Genomic DNA, 21,584 nt, shown 5'->3' with positions numbered 1-21,584 from the left:
TTTGAATTTTTTTAAAAAAATTTAACTTAAAAAGATATTTCCAATCATAAGCTAAAAAAATTGAACCCCATGCGAGGTGGTAAAAAAGGGAATTACGGGTTTGGGATGTGGGGGTTTTTTACCCGGGATAGCAATGGGTTCCCCGGTCAAAGGTTTAAAAAAGGTGGCATAATAGTTGTGCCAAATGCAAAGAACGAGCTTATTCCATCAAGAATGGTTACCGAGTGGAGAGTATGCATGGACTATCAAAAACTCAACACCCCGATCTGGAAAGACCATTTCCCTATGTCTTTTATTGATCAAATGCTTGATCGGCTATCGGGAAGGTCATATTATTGATTCGTGGATGGATATTCTGGCTATAACCAAATCAATATTTCCTTAAAGGATCAAGAGAAGACAACATTCACCTGTCCCTATGGGACTTTTGCATTTAGCTGAATGTTATTCGGGTTATGCAATGCTTCGGCTACTTTCCAATGGTGTATGATCATTTTTCTAATATGGTTAAGGATTTCTTGGTTCATGGATGATTTTTTAGTGGTTGGTAACTCATTTGATGATTGTCTTAACCATCTTAGTCGAGTGCTAAAACGTTGTGGCGACACCAACCTTGTTTTTAATTGGGAAAAATGCCACTTCATGGTGAAGGAAGGGATTCTTCTTGGGCACAAAATTTCCAAAAAGGGAATTGAGGTTGATCAAGCCAAGATTGATGTTATTGCCAAGCTTCCTCCACCTATTTCTGTCAAAGGAGTTCGTAGCTTTTTAGGGCATGTCGGATTCTATAGGCGTTTCATTAAGCATTTCTCGAAGATCGCCAATCCTATGTGCAAGCTTCTTGAAAAAGAGGCTAAGTTCGTGTTTGATTAGAAGTGCTTCAAAGCATTTGAAGAATTAAAGGAGTGGCTCACTTCGGCTCCCGTCATTATATCTCCCAATTGGTCACTTCTCTTTGAACTCATGTGTCACGCTAGTAGGTTTGCTATTGGAGCGGTGCTTGGTCAAAGGCACAGCAAGATCATGCATCCAATCTATTATGCAAGCAAAACACCTAATGGGGCTCAAATGAACTACACGGTGACTGAGCAAGAATTGCTTGCTATTGTTTATGCTTTTGAGAGTTTCTAGCGTATTTTTGGGTCCAAAGTGGTGGTGTACAACGATTATGTGGCATTGCGGTATTTGATGGCTAAGAAAGATGCCAAGCCAAGATTGATTTGATGGTTTCTCGTTTGCGTGTGAATTTAATTTCGAAGTCAAAGATCGCAAAAGATTCGAGAATCAACACTTGTGGATCATCTATCCAAGTCAGGAGGAAGCTGGGAGACCAATGGGAGATCTTTAAATTTATGTTGCTTTCCCGAATGAGAGACTCTTAGCCGTGTCTTGTGAAGTAGCGCCGTGGTATGCCGATATCGCAATATTCTTGGTCAGATTTTTGTCTCTTTGTTCTAGGACATTGAATACTTCATTATTTTGAAGCTTTTGATGAGAAGATTCCATCTTTTCATCTTTTTTATTTTCATTGTAAGCTTTAATGACTTTTTTAATGCTTTGTTTTGTATTAAAGACTATGAGTAGCTAAGTTTAGATGCTAAGGTTGTGGACCCAATGACGGGTGTTTAACATTGAATATATGCCTAATGGGTTGTTGGTTTTTACTTATTTGTTATTCTTTAAAAATGGTTGATGGTTGCAAACATTAACTTAAGCCATAAACCCTTTCTTTACTTGGGAAGGTAAGTTAGGGTTTGGTAGGAATGAGTAACAAGAACTCGGGGCGTTAACCCTCGTTTAATAAACTCACTTAGGGATAAGAAGAGTTTACTTGGCACAAATTAATCGTTCTTAATTTCAACTCTTTTACATTTGGGAAAATTATAAAGAGGAAATACTTTCTAACTATTGGGAAATATTAGAAAGTCATCTAGAGATTAAGTGCATACCATACAACAATCCATTAGAAATATTTCACATTGACACCTATAGCATTACATCTCATCTAACAGAGACACAACCTTATTTCTTTATCTAATTAATTATCTCCAATTCAAAAATAGATAGTAGACTCTCTTTACAAATTTACCGGAATACGAATTACGACGAAAGTTAAGTAACCCAATATAGTAGTAACCATTTCACACTCTATTCCCCGTGGGATTTGATCCCAACCTAGTTGGGTTACTATATTTGACAATGTCCGCTTTACGTCGCTTGTTAGGCGTAATTTGAGCATATCAAGTTCCATTATTCATATTGAGACAGCCATTCCACAAGACTGTCCTTACGGAGATACCTGTTTACTCTTCTCCTACTTCACTTACATTCATGTCCTGACTACAAATAGGGTTCAAGTTTTAGCAAGTTCTTAGTGTTTTTTAAAAACATATACAAAAGACCATAGCTACCTTCACGTATGTCACCGAGGATCGAAACCATCCACCAAAACCCTTCTCCTTTTATCTCCTCGGCTTTTAAATAGTAGGTGGTCTCATTTTTCTGTTTAATAGAATTGAAGCATGTTTATCATACAAGATAGAAAACATCAATTCTATTTCCACTCTATCATCAAATCTCTTCTATTCCTCAGAGTTACTGTTGCAGGCTGTGCGTTCACCAAACATAATATACAGGGACCTGGTTGTTACCAGTTCCCTTTCGCAATGCAGTAAGTACAGAAGGAAAGATATTAACGTGGAAAACTCCTTACTTAAGGGATTAAAAACCACGACCTACCCTAGTAGGATTTCAACTCCACTACACCGAGCAACTTCAGGTTACAACTCCATCGTAAGCTAGGAACTAACTCCCATAATCCCTCACTTTTACAATAACGCTTATGTAACCTAGGAACTAACTCCCATAGTCCCTCAACCCTTGCAATACTCCGATTGCAGGCAACTCTACTTAGCTAACTCTAGCTAAGGACACTAATACACTTAGACTAACTTTAGCCTAATGTACCACTCAACAGCTTCCAACAAGCACCTTTTGAGACTTTTGATCTACCTACAAATAGCTTCCTTTAAAGAGAAGAATAGGTTTACAATTTTAAGCACAAACGAACAAAGACTCATAACAATATAGACAACTTAGACTAAAACTTGTATCTAGATCAGGTTCTTCAACTTGTAGGTGACTTTGTTCTTGAGAGATCTTGAGAACTTGTGTCAGCAGCTTTGCACGATTTAGATTAGGTTTTCAAGTCTACTCAATATGTTTCCATCATGTTGTATATATAGTGGGAGCATGTGGGATGGATAGAGACCACTCTTTCACTTTCACCTAAAGCATGGGCCAACTCACAGATGTACTTGTGTGCATCAAGTCGGTTGTCTTTACAGCTGTTCTCTACTGACGGTGCAAGGTGCACAGAGAGCAGATTATAGACTAGGTCTCTATCTGGTTCTGAAATAGTTTGATAATTATCAAAACACAAATGCACTTGGACTTATCAATTTCCCTCTTTTTGATGATGACAAACTCATAGATGATGTTCCCCCTGAGAACCAGCTTCCCACTTATTCCCCCTGCTAAGCAGACCGTCATTGTCAAGGCACCTACAACATGTTAGCAACATACGCAACACATTCCTCTGTGCAACATTCCTCTGCGAACTGGAGATCTTTTCAATTTTAGTACAAAGATATCTTCCCCCTTATTCAGCAGCATTTAGCCCTCTTAATGACATGGCAATTTTAGTACAACATATCTTCCCCCTTTTGGCATTATCAAAAAGATTTTAGCGACGCCTTCTCATAAAAGAAGCCCAAACGCATTATCCAAGTGCCAAAATGACAACACATTACGAGCAAGAGATAAAACAAGCAGAGGATTAGCTATTGCCTTCAATAAGAGAAAATGCCAGAGCGAGCCATTATTAATGACAGCTTAAAGCAACATACATAGCAGTTTTCCAGATACAACATATGATAATTAAAACACTAAAGAGAGCCAGTGTCAATAAAGAAGATCAGAAAAGGAAACTTTAAAGATATTAAGACAGTAGGAGGAGGATGTAAGCATGGAGATTGTGAAGGTCGTGGAATTAATAGGGCTAAGAGGCAGAGGTAGGTACAAAGGCCATGATAAGATTTTCCAATCGTAAGATGGCTGCCCAGTGATCGCTGACTAGCTGATCTTTGATCTCATCAATCTGCTGTTTTAACTGTTCATTTTCAGCCTTCAGCCTTGTGTTTGCAGCTTCTTGTTCAGCGCAGGGATCAGGTTCCTCAAGCAACTGAGTCTTCAAGAAAACATTTTTAGCTCGTAGCCTAGCAATTTCAGCAGTTACTTTTTCTTGAGCATCAATTAAACTTGAAATAGTCGATGTAGGTCCAACCCTACCCCTCATAGGTATACACTCACAATCCTCCAATGTGGTTATTGTGACCATCTGCTTCTGGGTTCCCTTTGTAGCCTTGTCAGTTGTCACTCTAAAGTGTTCAAAGATCCTTATTAAGAAGAAACCATAAGGAAGACCATGTCTACCCTTGTTGGTATGTACGATCTTAATCATGTGCTCAATCATCAGAGACGATAAACTAACAGATTGATAATTTGCTAGAGCTTCAAGGAGATACAGGTCGGTGATGAAAGCTTTGCTTCTCCCCTTATATCTTGGCAAAGAACACTTTGTTAACAAGCTCGAACAGAAGCTGATATTCAAGCTTGAGTTATTTTTTGAAGAGCCATTCTCCAGTGGTTGTTCGAGCTTGACAATCAAGTCCTTGAAAGCTTGAGTGGCTTTTCCCTCCACAGACTTCATTCTGTCGGTAGGTACATCGAGGATATTGCTCAACCTGACTTCATCCAATTCAATCTCAGATCCATTCACATAAGATCTCAAGGTGGTGTAGTCATCACAATAGCAGAGGTTTGCATAAAATTCCCTTACTTATCTGCTAAACACTTTTGGTCTCGGAGCAACAAAAAGATGACTTCATTGTTGGAACTCAACGATCTCTACTAATTCATTCATTCCACTGTACTCAGTGATCTTTTCATCAAACACTCTCCGAAGTAGCACTTTTTGCTTCCTCAGATTCTCTTGCCTCTGCAGTTCTAATTCTCTGAGCCTTCGTCTTTCTGTAGAGTAATCAGTTAATCCTTTTGAACTGACTTTTCTTTTTCTAAAAAATGAGGATTCTTTATATTGTGCATCCTTCTCCCTTTCATCCTCCTCAAATGCCTTGATTTCCTTCTCCTCAGATGCTTTCTCTTTTTATAATGTGCATCCTTCTCCCTTTCATCCTCCTCAAATGCCTTGCTTTCATTTCTTTTCTCTTGAGTAGGATTTTTCTCTTTCTCTCCCTTGACTTCGGAAACCACGATATTCTCCAGTAGATCAATTTCCTCGTCAATGAGCCTTTTTATTAGCAGCCTTGTTCTCTTCTTCTCTCTAGTCTCTTTTGACTTCTCTTGAGTAGAGGGACCAGATTCCTCTGTAGGTTTCTCCCTTGACAATTTTTCTTTCTGACTTCCTCTGTTGCCTTTTTCCACCAAAGGGAACATCATCACAGCACATCCCGCTCTCTACTTCCTTCTCCACAACATCATATTTGGTTTCACCCTATTTGAAGGAACTAACTTCCAAGATTGTGAAGGATTTCTCCGCCATTTCACGTGTCTTTAAGTTTTCCTCATAGATTTCATTTCCATTAGCAGAGATATGTTCCTTTGCACTGACTTGATCCTCCGTGTCCTCAACCTTTTCTTCATTTTCTTCGAAGTCCTCGATGTATTGAAGAGCTTCCACGACAGTCTCAGTAGGTTTGGAAGGAGAATTTTTAGAAGAGGATACAAATTTTTTGGGAATCTGACTCTTGCGAGTCCTGGAGGAGTCCAGAATTTTGAGTTTCGAGGGAGTGATAAAAGGATCTTGATTCAACAAAATAGGGATTTTTGGGGGAGATGATTGAGGTTCTGGGTCTGATAGGATTCAGCTTTTAGAGGGTGAGAGAGCGATCTTTATTTCAAGCATGGTCTAAAATTCGTTTTGAGACATGATTAAACCGAGAGAGAAGGGGGTGGAAGCCCAGAATTCTTCACTAAGAGTTCTAAATAGAGGATAGCCGGAGAGTTTAAGAGAGAAAGGGGAAAAGAGCCTTTTAGTTAATGGAAGTCAGCGACGAGCCAATTATGATTGGCTGGGAGAACTTTTCTTTATCAACTGGGTTGGTTCAGATGGATAAGGCGTTTTGGATTAGCAGAGTTGATATAAAGAAAAAGCTTAATGACATGGCACCCTTTAGCAATTTAAAGACATATTAGTACTGAAGAACTACTAACCTGAGTCTAGGGAACCAAGTTCTTTGACAAACGAGAATCAGGCATGAACTCTGAGAAAATCAAGCTCTTCAATACTTCAATCATCCTAATATTTCCTTGTGTGTATACCTTTACTCTTGCTATTGCCAATCATATAAAGGAAACTTTGGAGGGAGCACAACAAGTTTCTCATATATAGGAGAGTGTAGAGCCAGTTTTGCTACAATCTAAAATACACACTCTCATTTTGGTAGGTCTTGAGTGAGAATACAAACTTGATTTATTTTTGTTCGGAGCAGTCTAATACTTAAGCCACACTGAGAGTATCCTTTGATCGCTCTCCTCTTCACTAAGCCTTTCATGCAATTATTTACTTAACTTAGAACCCAAACTAATTTGTGTCCCATATCATGATAAAATGGATGAATCAGATCCCTCTTTGCCCATGCAGACAGCATCTTCTTCTTTATCCAGGGACCAGGTCCCTCCATTTTGAGTTTCCTGTTGATGGATTTCTTTCTTTTCCAAGATAATGGATGTCTAATTCGAAGGCATCCTCAAGGCAACTTCGAAAACATTGTGTGTATTCAACTGATTTCCACTCTTAGCATCAATTTTTTAACAGGGTTGTTAGGAGTTTTATCGTCCTGAACGTCAATTCTCACACTCAATCATGACTGTAGGAGTAGTCTCATTCATTGACCAGGACTAATTAAGAGCTTTGTCCAGAGAAATACTAGCCCTTTTTAGATCCTCCTGTAGTTGTCTGTTCTTTCCTAGCTCAAAGGAGAACTTCACTTTGAATTTCTGAAGCTCATTTTCTAATTCAAGTTGAGCCTCACAGGCTTCTTCCTTTTCTTTTGGACCATTCATCCATTGCTTCTTTTGCTTCTTTAACAGAGAGTTTTGTCTTGTTACTTCAGCAATTTGATTTTCAAGATCTGCAATGGATGCTCCCATATCATCTCTTTCAAGTTCCAACCCATTGATTTCCTAATATAGGGAACTCTTTTCTTTAACAAGACTATGAAAAGCATCGATTAGAGCATTTACCAAGGACATTAACTTTATTTGAGAGTAATTTTTTAAGTTCTTTTAAACTTCAAATAAGTTTACCTCAGCATCTTCATCTTCCTCAGCATCTTCATCTTCACTATCCCAGTCAGATCTGGCCATGAGTGCACATGTTGATTCATTTTCAGAAGCCTCATTGTTGTCTATCATGAATGCTTTGCTTTGGACGTTCCCATCTTTAGATCTATCGAAGATATCCTTCCAGGCACTCTGCTTGTGAGAAGGACAAGTTCTAATAACGTGGCCAGGCTTTCCACACTTGAAACAACAGCGTTGTTCTCTTGATTTTTCTGAGTTTTCTTTTCGAGACTGACTATTCCTTCGAGCTTTCTTTTTACGTCCTTGATTTAAAATGTAGCCTCGGGGTCAGACTCCTTCTCACTTGAGTTACTTTCAGCAGCTGCCTTGTGGTTCAGACTCTCTTCTTCTTTAAACCTTCTCCTTTCTGGATCTTGCATGGTTTCATCATTTTTTATCTTGAGAAGTTCAAACTTTGTACTGAACTTGTCAAATCCATTGTGTGCATTTTTGAGAGCCTCCCAGATATCCTTTGCTATCTTACAAAATGCAACTAAGTTGTATTCACCTGATCTAATGCTTCGACGAAGAATCCTTTTAGCTTTTTTATCCTTTTGTAGGGTATAGCTATCTTATGCAGGGGTAAGAAGGCCATCAGAGATAATGTCCTATAGCTCTGGGTCCTCAGCAGTGATGAATTCTTCCATTTTAGCCTTCCACCAGTCATAGTGTTCTGCACTGAATCTTGGTGGTTCACCTTTCGCTTGGTTTGAAGAGCTAGCCATGAAGAGGATCCTTTCTAGGTGTTAACCTTTTAGAAAGAAACTGCTTTGCTACCAATTGTTGGCTGGTCGCGCCCAATTAAACACATTGCGTGGACTGTTGTTTACCGCCTTTCGCAATGCACGATGAAGTACGAAGGCAAGATATTACCGTGGAAAACTCCTTGTAAGGGATTAAAAACCAACCTAATCCGGGGAGGATTTCAACTCCACTACACCGAGCAACTTCAGGTTACAACTCTATCGTAAGCTAGGAACTAACTCCTATAATCCCTCACTCTTGCAATAACGCTTAAGTAACCTAGGAAATAACTCCTATAGTCCTTCAACCCTTGCAATACTCCGATTGCAAGCAACTCCACTTAGCTAACTCTAGCTAAGGACACTAATACACTTAGACTAACTCTAGCCTAATGTACCACTCAACAACTTGAGAAAACGCACTTCCGACAAGCACACTTTGAGACTTTTGATCTACCTACAAACAGCTTCTTTTAAAGAGAAGAGTAGGTGTTACGGATCGCTTTTCGCGGGCGGGTTTAGCACTCGGAAAGCTACTTCGAACTTGTTAGTGCTCTTTCGGACTTTGTTTTAAAAGAGTCGCCACTTAATTTTAAGGAAATTAGGAAAACCAGTTTGGAAGGACTTATTCAAATACCGTGAAAAATCCTTCGTAATCCAAAGTTCTATGTAAGGGTTCTGGTGATCCCCTGGGAAAGGTGTTAGGCACCCCAGTATTAAGGATCCATACTGTACGGTTGACCTTCGAATTCCAGTGTATGATTATTTTCTTGAACTGCTTATCTAGTGTTTATTTTCCACATTATAAAAATGTTGTCATTGCTTGCATATCAAAAGATTTGAATATATTCCCTTTATATATAGGGTACTTTCGATTCGGATTTATGATATCCGGGTAAGAATAGGCTCCTTTGTATAAGGATAGTGTATTTTATCTTGTAAAAAATGTTTTGGCTTTTGACAATGTATATGCATGTGTGTGTGTCTATATATATGTTTTAATCACACACTTCGTTCCGGTCAATCCATATAATACGTTAGAACGTCTCATGTTAAAACTTCGTATTTACGAACATATTTCACTTGTTTTGAATATATCCGAGTTTATAAAAAGGAATGGTTTGATTTTACTCCTACAAGTTCGTGCATATATATATGAACATGATTGTTTGTTTTATGAATGGGCTTAAGCCCAAAACCATCTTTCTTTCCTCCTTTTAAGATCAGACGGGGCTGTGGCCCAAAGTAGTGTAAATTTTAAGTAGGCTTTGCCTCCCAAAGTCTTTGGTTTTGCTACGAGGCTTGGCCCAAAATCAACTTATTCCAATTCAAATTCTGTCCAAAGCTGGGGTTAAGTTTGAAAATACATTATTCTGTTGCAAAACTGAGCTGGTTTGCTTGGAGAAATGACATAATATTTGTAGTTTTGAAAAACCTTTATATCCATTTTGAACTTGTATCAAAAACAATTTTTCTTATTATCCTTTTAAGTTTTGAAAATTGTTATATTAAATTCGATTTTTTGAAAATCGTTCGGGGGCCTAAAAGTCTACTAAACGGCGTAAGTATCGTTGTCCTAAGATGACTAGTTCAAACCAAAAGATTCTAATAATAATATAAATTCTTTACAAGTATTGCAAATTCGAATACAACAAATTGGGATGCAAAATATAACCACGATAATAAAGAGATAAGGCAGGCTAGGGGCGTACCAAGCCCCTAGTTGGCCATTTTCACGCATGGCTGGGCCTTCTACGCGTTTCTTCTAATATTAGCTTCTCTTTCTTTACTCGGACTCGCCCCAAATGTGAAGAAATGCATGTTGGGCCTCAGCCCAACAGATTGGTTTTATACTCGGCCCAAGTGGCCATGCAAAGGAAGAAGAAAAGAAACAAGGACCTGGGTTAGTTTATATTCTACTGATCCTATCACATATATAGCTGTACACACACACACACACACACACACACACACACACACACACACATATATATATATATATATATCATTACATCTGTTCACAAGTCATGTAGTATGCATATGCACCTCCATGCCCTTAGACTTTGTCACGACCCAAACCGATGAGTCGTGACACGAGTGTCTGACCTCTAGTGACCAAACACCCCTGTACTCATATCTGAATCATACTGAACATCAAGGGCCCATAAGTGACTTAGACTGATCTCAACCTGCCTCATAAAGGGGTGACATAATGAACTCTGTACATTTACACACAAACAAGCTGAAGGAACAGTGCAAGCCGACTAGGCCGCTACATATACGTACACAAAGAATAGAGCCGACAAGGCTATATCATCCGATATACACACATCCGTCTACGTACCTCTACCGAAATGTCCAATCAGAGAAAGGACTCGAACGATGGCCCCGCATATATATATATATATATATATATATATATATATATATATATATATATATATATATATATATATATATATATATATCCAAAAGAATGGCATACCAAAATAGACTATCGGCAGCCTCCCGATCAAATAGAGCGCACGACCACGCCGGATAAAGAGGTCCTACGAGTCGGACCACCCGTCCGTCTATCTAAACTCCGAAGTCGTGAACGCGCCCCGAGCACAAGGGAGTCAGTACGGATAATGTACTGAGTATGTAAGGCATAAGAGCAACATAAGTATAAACATGAGAATCATGAACGAAATCTGGAACTCAAAGCTAAACTGACTGTCTGCATAGATTTGTATGAACAAGTATCTGTATAACTGGCAATGCCTCCGTGGGCGCATAATCTGCATACTCTCAATGATAATCATGCTCATGTATACAAATATAGGTCATAGTGCTGAGGAACATTCAGCCCGATCCATATGTCATACAATAGTGTCGAGGAACGTATGGCTTGATCCATATATCATTATCAAGGTGCACCAGCTGATCAGGTGGTAATGCGTACATAACACCTATCCATTTTCCCATACCCTATCTACATATAATATTCGCGTATATAACGCCTTTTGGTCATGGGTCAATATGCATACGTATATGAATGCAATGCATAACTGGAATATATTCATAGAACTCTCGGAGTGACATAAGGTCATATTACCTCTGATGGACAACCTTTGAGCTAACATCATCAATATAAGAAATCTCAAGAGCCATGAACAGAAGGAACAATCATACGGGGTATAGGAACATCAAAGACTGACATACTCCTAGTGCTTCTAAGAGTAGAGTAATATGGAAGCTCGTTTAATCGCTTGTTGGCTGGTAACATACGATCATGCCAAAATGAAGAAGGAATAGCCTTAACATACCTTAATGTCTCCTAAATCACTTAACGTTCTCCTTCCACGTTCACAAGATCTACATTAAAAAGGATCATACTAAGGTTAAGTCTTAAAGACACTCTTAAGTCCAAACTAGAATAATTCATGAGCTAGAGAAAATTGGGCAGCATTTCCTCTATTTTATTGACTTCCATCGTATTGCAAAACAACTCCCAAACAACTATAATATCATCCACAATATCATAACCAAGTAGTCATGTTTCATTAAGTTTCGCAATTCATTCTCACATTCAACTTATATCAGCAACTTCACACCAACCCTTTACACAATCTTACACAACACTTTCTTGTCATCGTTATTACCCTTCATAGTGAGATTATAATCATAACATTCTAACAATGATAACCCAAGGTAATTTGCTACTCAAATATCATGAATTCTCCATTTGAACTTCATCTTCTACTATCTTCCCTTATCCAAGTTTTCCAACAACCAAACATTCTTAAAAACATGAAATAATCATGGAAACTAACCTTTTATATCATAGGAATGAGCTTTGGATCAAGTTACCAACTTGTATGAAAACCCTAGCTTCAATACCAAAGAAAATCTTGAGTTCTACAAACCCTATTGAGCCATCCAACACTTGGATCCTTTGATTCTTGCTATTTGATCTCTAATCTCCCTTGGGTTTGTGGAGAATAAGTTTGAGAGAAGGTTCTAGGGCTTTTAAACTTAGGGAAATATTGGAAATGAGAAAATAGAACAAGGGTTATCCATTTATACAAAAAAGAAAAGTTACCTGTCTTGGTTATACGAAACTTATACGGTCCGTATAACTTTATACGGTCCGTATAAGTGCCCGTATGATCCCCATGGAAACACCCTTCTCTGCCATGGTTATACGGACCATTTATATGGGCCGTATAACTTTATACGGTCCGTATAAGTGGTCGTATAACCCACAGTTTTTCAAAAACTTCTCTCGTCGATTCGCTTAACTTCCAATCCTTGTGGAACCTTCTTAACACTTACATAACACTTCATTAACCATCTAAGGGACCTCATAACTCTCACTCAAGGTGACGCTAGGTACTGCATAGCACAAATGATGCGAAATTTCCCAAAACATGGCTCAACCTTAACTTTCTTCGACGAACTTACTTCTTTAGCCTCAAATGCCTTTGGAATCTTAATTAGAATTATCAAACATCCTTCTTCACCTTACAAGGGCTTCATTCCCACTTTAGGTTACATTGGCATGTTCAACATGCAAGCAACACGAAATTCCAAGTTGCAACAGACTTTATTGGGGAAGACTTGGTAGTGAGGAGGGAAAGTCATCGCCATCCGTAATCCTGATGCCGCACAAGTTCCAAGAGGTTTCGTGAACCTCCCATGGGTTGGACATCGGGGGGAAGGTTCTACTAAATCTTCTTTGTTCTCCCAACAAATACAGCCATGGAGGACACAGACTTACATATCCATATACAGGCTTGGAACAGATAGAAGAAGTCTAATGCACATAGTTAAAGGATAGCCACAAATTAATAGGAACAGGTAAAGAGTATGAGGAGAAAAGATGAATGGCCAACAGGCAGATATAATATTCTAGAAAACCAAAACCAAGACAACTGAATATAACTTAAACAAGGATGAAATAGGATACATGGATACAATGTTATCAAAGCTAAGATTTAACCAAACAATCACAATATATGTAGGTACATAGTGGTAGCATAGTTCAAAGTAGTTTTGAATCAAGTAGACATTGTGTAAACAAAATAAGTAAAGGCACATAGACATAGAGAGATCAAGAGTAAGCTGCAGGACATAAATATGGATAGCCAAGATACAGATTAGGCACATAGACATAGAGTGAGCAAACTTCAGTACAGATACAATGTAAACAGAGGTAAGCAGCAGATTTAACACTTACAGAGACCATACAGAGTCGCTCATACAATGCCCACAACAAGTGTAGATGACTTATGCACAACCAAAGTAGGTATTCACATAACTTTTATATGCAATATTTTAAGCCGGGATAATTTTTACACATAATGCAGAAGATGTGCAGGAAGACAGGGTCTATAACTCTAGTGGACATAGTATGGATAAACTTAAGCAGATGGATCAGAGTTCTCTAATTGAAGCAATCACTTGCCAATAAGCAACACACAAGGTAAATAACTGATCTCTAATTACTATGATATCAACAGAAATAGAGCACAGGCAGATCTAATTATGCAAGGAAAATATAGGAAGAGTCATAGCTTTTCTAGCTTAATGATCACAAGTAGAATACTGCATTACGCCCAAGATCATTTAGTTAAAGATCAAGACAAGCAACTAGAGTACAGGTAAGGTCAAGTATAAGCAATGCCAAGAGATTTTAGGTCCAAGTGATTCTATGCAAGATATGCAATCTTTAAGTATAACAACTATATTTTCATACACACTTTAAACAAGCAGAAAGGCAAGCAGTCCCAAGGGTACACAGAAGATTCAATATTTTAAGGTTCAGAGTTTTAAATCCCTTTTAGACCTTCTCCTCTAGTCCTATTCCATTGTAGAAAATAGATTAATCCCATAAGAAAATGTGCATGATTTAACTCACCATTCACAATTAGTGGCCTGCTCTTAACTCTCTCACTTTTTAACTAAACAGTATTCACAATTCACCTGGGATCATTTCAAAGCTCACTTCTGTTGCTATTATGCCCCTGGCTGATGCTTAATGTTGTGCTAAGGATCAGTGCATTATTCAAACAAGGCTAGACTCATTCATTACCCTTTAACCAGGTTTAGACTAGTAAGATTAAGGACACATCTTAAAGGTTCAAGACATGGTACATTATCTAGAGTATAGTAAAGAAAAAGCTAAGTGCATTCCCATGTCATCATACTACTAAATTAAATTAATATTAAGCTACTCCTCTTTTCCTTTCTTTAGTATTCTAGTGTTTTAAGAAACCAATTCAAGCACAGATAAGACTAAGCTAATGCATACAAAACCCTATGTGAGTCTTAGTCATGAATCAAGCCTAAACAGATATTAAAGGGTCCTCACAACTTATTATACTATCCAAATAAGACATTTTGACTCATTTTTAGTAATCAATAATCATCTACCTAAATGAAGTCTTTCTCTTTTTCCAATTTTAATCAATGCCTACAATTCTCAAACTATTGTGTATCATCTAGTTCAGACAACTAATCCCTAAGGCATACCTGAATAGGCTAGTAGGTTCATTTGAATCCAAACATCAAGCATTATAACCAAGTTTAGTGATCTAAGTGAACAACCATTAATGCAAAAGGAAGTTCCATTTTTAAGATCCATTTAACTCAATAATGGGGAAAGGCAACCAAGTGTGTAAACATGGTAAGTTGCACCCGATAGACTTGTGGGATATGCCATGACAATCTTTTATTTGGGAAGAAAGATACTATGGACCAAGTGAGGCTTGGTCCTTTCTCAATCTTCTCCTAAGATGTCTTTAAAAAGACTTCCCTATTGTCAAGTGGTTTATACTTACATATCTACACTCATGGTCCTCTCCTCTCATCCTTAAACATGCTAAGGGGGTTGGACAACTCAGATTGTAAAGCCAAGTTATCTTAAAATTTTATCTACAAACCTGTTTTGAACTTTCTTTACCCCAACAGGACTGAAGGACCCTATATGTTTAATCTCATTTTAGGCCTAAGCAAACAGTGTTGTCAAAAGTCATTTCCAGATATATATATATATATATATATATATATATATATATATATATATATATATTATAAAAAAAAAAAGACAAAACCTCAATCTCTTAACTATTCAAGACCTAGCAAAGTATAACTAGACCTGCTTTACTCTACCATCTTCATACTACTTTAAATTATCAAATTAGACACTTAAGGTCACCTATTAAACCAGGGTCAGTCCATGAAGAAACATTAAAGCATATTCAAGAACTTATAAAACACCAGCTTATTTTCATAACATAAGTTGCTCCACCAATCAAACAGGACACATAATGGGGCTGGGGAAAAGGAACAAAGAGATTAAAGACAACAGAAACAAATTTTCAGATCCTTGACAACTATTTCTCTCCCATTTTTACATCTTTCAATCCTTAAAGCAGCCACTAATCAGGTTAAGACTTAACAACCACTTTGCTATGTTAGCAAAACTAATCAGATTCATTTCAATCAGCTTCAAATTAGACCTGATCCTGAAAGGTTTTACCCATTCTTTCTAGTTCTATCAAACCCTTTAGAGCTTAGAGATATGGACTAGTTTCAAGATATAAGACTTGTGATGTGGGCCACATCAAGATAGGTTTGTGAATACCATATGTTTAAGCCAAACAAATTCAAACAGGAATTGAAACACTCAAACAAACCAAACCAGGTCCATATTCAAGTCTCTAATCACATTAGTTTTAAGATTACTAACAAGATCTAGGTAGTTTAAAACATATTCTAGTTTAAACTAGGTGGAGCCATGATCACATAAGCTTCAACTATTAGTTAACCAACCAAAAAGCCAAACTGAATCAAACTCCATTTCCAATTGCAAATTAGTTGAGAAAAACTATTAATTAGTCCTGGTTTTATCTTATTCTGTGTGGGTGAGGTCATTTAGGATGAAAAAAAATGTTCAAGATACATTAACCACATTATTTCATAGCTTAAGTTGAAGCATGAAGATCACATAAGCAAAACAACCTACTATGAAGACTAATCAACCCATGTTAGGCAGGTTTCAACATGACATTCAAGATGGTTACACCATTTAGTTAAGTTAATTATAAATTAAGCACATAGCTAGATAGGTCATCACTTAACAACATGAACCAGCATCAGCAAGCACTTAGATTAAGCAAGACCCAAAACAGACTAGCTAGTGTAACATCCTTAGACTAAGCAAAATCTAAATAAGGGAAAACAAAAATGATAAGGAATTACCTTTTATATGCGCAGCCAAGAAAAGAATGGACTTTGGAGCCTTGTGCTTCCAATTTCAAAACTCAGCCACACAGAATATAGAACAACAAAAGAAAATAACTTTAGAACTTAGGAAAAACTTCAACTTTTAAGGTCAAAGTTTAAAAATTTTATACTGAGAATCTTAAAATCGAGATTTCTAGCCTCTTGAGGTTGTCAAAACTTGTGAAATGGTGAGGGTTGAGGTTCTATTTATATAACCCCAAAAATCTTTCAAAGGCTAAAATTACTGATGTGGTACAAACATCATTTTTTCAGAACTAAACATTCAATACACGAAATTAACGATCAAGATCTAAAGACAACCAACGTATATGGTCAGATCTGACCCATTTTAGGACTCCAAACCAAACCCTTATTCAACCAATGAGAGATGAATGGACGCAAAATGCAATAAACAAAAATGTTCAAAAAATCGTTTTGTTTTGATTCAAAAATAAAAAGGAAAAAGCAAAAAAAGGGGTATTACCGTGTTTGGATGAAAAAATCAAGTGAAACACTAGAAAGCATTGATTGTTTCATGCAAATAGACACACCAAGACCGTGGAGATCTTACATTTAAATCTCGATTTTCCATTTTTGGACAAGAAAGAGAGAGAATTTTAAAGGCACCTAGGGTTTGCATGGAAGAAAGGAAAGAGAGAGAATAGGGGTATGGGTGTTTTTGGTGTGGAAAATGAAAATGAAAGGGGTGTATACCCCTTATGTCCGATGGCTTTGGGCCGGGCGGGTCGGTTTTTGGACTAGATCCGTCCAAAATAAAAAAAAATGGGGCCTATATATATATATATATATAATATATGTATATATATATATATATATATATATATATATACGTATATATATATATATATAAAAAATGGGTAAAACAAATGGGTAAAAAATAAAATGATTGTCGAATATATTATTTTAATTTTCAATTATAACAAATTTGGGGCATAATTAACCTATTAAATTAATTTAAAAAATAATTAAATATGCAAATGGGCTTAATTTTGCGAATATGGCCTTAATTGATTTTAATCTAATTGATTATTTCAATTATGGCCATATTTGGCCTAATTAGCCAATTTAAAATTAAATTACACTAATGACCTTAATTAATTTGAGCCAATGAATTTGGTTATTTCAATCAAGGCCATTAAGAGGCTAATTTTACAAAAATGACCCCAATTTCCTTAAACCATGAATTGGTTAATTTAATTGTGGCCATAACAAAAAAATTAAACAATTAAAAGTCAATTTGCAATAATGACCATCTAATTGATTAATTAGCCTAATTAAAACATTTATAGACAATTATAAATAATTTTGACAAATTATAAAATTATACAAAATTAGAGATTAAGGGGTGAAATGGTCAATTATTTTAATTACTCAAACTCCTTGAATTGAAGGGAATAATGTATTTGCTAATTTTGATTTTTGACAATTTAAATAATTAAAAAATTATTATATTAAAAATGCTTTTTTTATTTGATTAAATCTTACAAGTATCTCATAAATGTCATAAAAGGTACCAATTAATTTCTAAATAATTTGTGATGTCATAAAAAACCTCTTTATCAATTTAAAGGAGTAAAATATTGACCTGAACAATTTATATAAAAATTATTTAAACCCTTTAAGGTGCATAGCTCATTTTATTTATTATCCAAGGACTCTGAGTGATTAAAATAAATTACGGGAGGTCAAAAATTAGGTGTCAACAACTGCCCTTTCGGTGTTCGGGGATGGCGGGACCATCCCTGAGCAATGAAATTTGACTAACCCTAATTTTTGACTGACCCGACTCATTCTACCCTTCATCTTCATGCAATTTTCACATACGTGGCCGGACCCTGATTTCTGGGTTTCCTACATATCTCGGGTTATATGAGAATTCAGGCCACTTGTAGTTCGACTCAACTAAGGACTTTTAAGTGATTCGGAAGGAAAGTCCTGAGATCCCGGTGAAGTGATCGGGGTTTCTCCGACGTCTGTTAGAATGTGACCGACCCTCTGGTCTGGAGTCCACCTACATATCCCTAGTCTCTGGAATCAGGTTACATGTAGATCGACTTGCTGGAGAAGAGCATGTCCCTTGCGCGGGAATATCTTTAGATTTTCGGGTGTGTGATCGACCGATTGCGATTTTTAGTAAAGAAAATAAAAACAAGACAAATTGTGGCTGAGTCTGAGATTGGATGGCTTCCAAATCCTGGCCGGAGAGCTTGACTCTCATGGGCACCCTATCTTGACCGGCTGCGTAAGAAAAAGTTCCACGTTTGCTCCGCAATTTGTCTGGATCTGGTTCAGCAAGCCGGCTTCTTTCTGGCGGTTGTGTGCCTATTTCCTGGACTTGACAATATGCAGATATTCTTCGTGGAATTTTTTAGATGAATGGCCCTCTCAACTATTTGCATGAATGGCCCTCTCGGCAGTTTGAATGAATGGCCTTTTTGGCTTGTTTGAATGAATGGCCCTCTTTGGCTTGTTTTAATGAATGGCCCTCTTGACGTTTGATATGAATGGCCCTCTTGGCTTTGTATGAATGATCCTCTCGGCATGTATATGAATAGCCCTCTCGGCAGTTTGTATGAATGGCCCTTTCGGCTATTCGATATGAATAGCCCTCTTGGTTCGTTTGAATGAATGGCCCTCTCGGCTATTCGATATGAACGGCCGTCTTGGCTTGTTTGAATGAATGACCCTCTCGGCTATTTGATATGAATGGCCCTCTCAGTAATTAAATAAATGAATGGCCCTCTTGGCATGCAATGACATATATGGCCCTTGTGGCCGGATAATCTTTCTTTCATCCATTGTATTGGTTGTTGACCCTTGTGGTTGGATATGCCCTTTCATCCTTGTCATGACTCTTTTGGTCGTATGTATCTTTATGCTCATTCATTGTGACCCTCTTGGTCCGATATATCCTTGTTATTCACTCTTTGTGATCCCTTTTGGTTAGATTTGTCTTCCTGCTCATTCATTCTTTGTTATTCACTTTTGTGTGACCTTTTGGTCGCCGTGTCTTTATCGTTCATTCTTTTCGTGACCCTCGTTGGTCGATATGCTTTTGTCCATTTTTTTGTGACCTTCGTGGTCAAATGTGGCTTTATTACCCATTTTTTGTTGTGACCTTTTTAGTCCTTCTCTGCTTGGCTGAGTTTGCTTTTCGCCTTTACTGTGAGTAAGCCGGTTGATGACGTGCCTGTTATCCTGTTAAAAAACCTGCATCCACAAAAAAATTATGAGTTTCCTAAGAGGTCGATTAGCGTCGTTGTCCTTCCGTCCGGTGTCTCCTCTTGATGCTCCTTTGAACCCTCTTGGGCTCGGTATTTCGAGAGATGTTTTTGGGATGTACTTATACTAATTTTAAAATTTAAAGTAAAGTTTGTAAAAACGCGCGTTGTTCTCCTTTTTAGAAATGTTTTATTTCATTTTGTGTCATGACGTGTGTTTTCTTCGAACGAGGTCTTCCGATCTTCCAGGAGATGTTGTTGCTGAGTCCTGAACTGGTAGAATTTTTGAGATCTTTCTCAAAAAATTCGCCCCGATTTTAGAGATTTCTTTCTATGATTGACCTTGCTTTTGTCTTGTATGCGAGAATTTTTAGGTTCCCTCAAAAATTGTGTTGCTTCTACCCTTTAGGGCTTTGCCTTTGTCACTTTCTTCTTTGTTGATTTTTGGTAGGAATTTTTGAGGTTTTCAAAAAATTCTACCCCCACCCGTAGGGTTGATGTCTAGCCATTTCTCGCGCCGATCCTTGTGTTCTGATCTCGTTGACTTTTATCTCTGAGGTCTCCTAAGGGTTTCTTGGGTTTTTCTTTTATGACGACCGAGCTCGAAAGCGCCTACGTATCCTGTCGCAGTAGGAATTCAGGTCGAACGTAGTTCAAAATAAAATAACTGAGTTTTGATTTTTACTAATAATGTGACCGAGTCCGATATGGACTGCCTACGTATCCCATTGTGGGGAAGTCAGGTCATTGCGTAGTTCATTACATAGATGATTTGTTTTTTTCCTATTCTATTATAAAGTACGATTACAAGCAAAAGGTACGATTACAAGGAAATGATGATGCAATTACAAGCAAATAGAATCCTAAACATAGTATCTCTTGAGTGTGTCTGCATTGATAGCTTTAGGCCACTCTTGTCCGTCCATCTCGGCTAGGACTACGGCTCCTCCTGAAAGTACTTTCCTGACCATGTATGGCCCTTGCCAGTTTGGCGCGAATTTTCCTTTATATTCCTCTTGGTGGGGGAAGACTCGCTTGAGCACGAGTTGTCCAATTTGGAAAAGTCGGGCTCTGACCCGCTTGTTGAAGGCTCGAGACATCCTTTGTCTGTATAGTTGTTTGTGGCATACCACCACCATTCTCTTTTCATCTATCATGGCCAATTGTTCGTAGCGGTTTCTGACCCATTCTGCATCATTTAGCTCTGCCTCTTGGATGATCCTGAGTGAAGGGATTTCCACTTCTGCGGGTATGACCGCTTCTGTACCATAGACAAGGAGGTATGGGGTTGCCCCGGTGGAAGTTCGGGTTGTCATTTTGTACCCCAACAAAGCATAAGGCAACTGCTCGTGCCAATTCTTGTAGTTGTCGATCATTTTTCTCAAGATTCTTTTGATGTTCTTGTTGGCAGCCTCTACGGCTCCATTCATCTATGGCCGGTAAGCGGTAGAGTTTCTGTGGGTGATCTTGAATTGTTCACAGATGTCCTTCATCAAATGGCTGTTCAAATTGGCACCATTGTCTGTGATGATGGATTTCGGTACAACGAAATGACATATCAGATTGTTTTTTACAAAGTCGGCCACGACTTTCTTGGTCACTGATTTCTGTGAAGTTGCTTCTACCCATTTGGTAAAGTAGTCGATAGCGACTAAGATGAAACGATATCCATTGGAGGTCAAGGGCTCGATGGGTCCTACGATGTCCATTCCCCATGCCATGAATGGCCAAGGCAAGCTTATCGCATATAATTCTGTGGGGGGAACCTTGATCCGATCTCCGTGTATCTGACACTGATGGCACTTTTGCACTAATTTATAGGAGTCATGCTCCATGGTCATCCAGTAATATCCTGTCCTCAGGATTTTCTTAGCAAGGATGAATCCATTCATGTGGGGTCCGC

At 37.8% G+C, this 21,584-nt stretch overlaps 1 pseudogene; it reads right to left on the bottom strand.

Annotated features, from left to right (window-relative positions):
* Positions 1-21,584, bottom strand: part of LOC132050279 (uncharacterized) — a 101,810-nt pseudogene that overhangs the window by 28,085 nt on the left and 52,141 nt on the right.

Source organism: Lycium ferocissimum, chromosome 3 (assembly GCF_029784015.1).
Source record: "Lycium ferocissimum isolate CSIRO_LF1 chromosome 3, AGI_CSIRO_Lferr_CH_V1, whole genome shotgun sequence".
In the NCBI taxonomy this organism is placed as follows: Eukaryota; Viridiplantae; Streptophyta; class Magnoliopsida; order Solanales; family Solanaceae; genus Lycium; species Lycium ferocissimum.
This window is presented reverse-complemented; position numbering and strand designations above follow the sequence as displayed.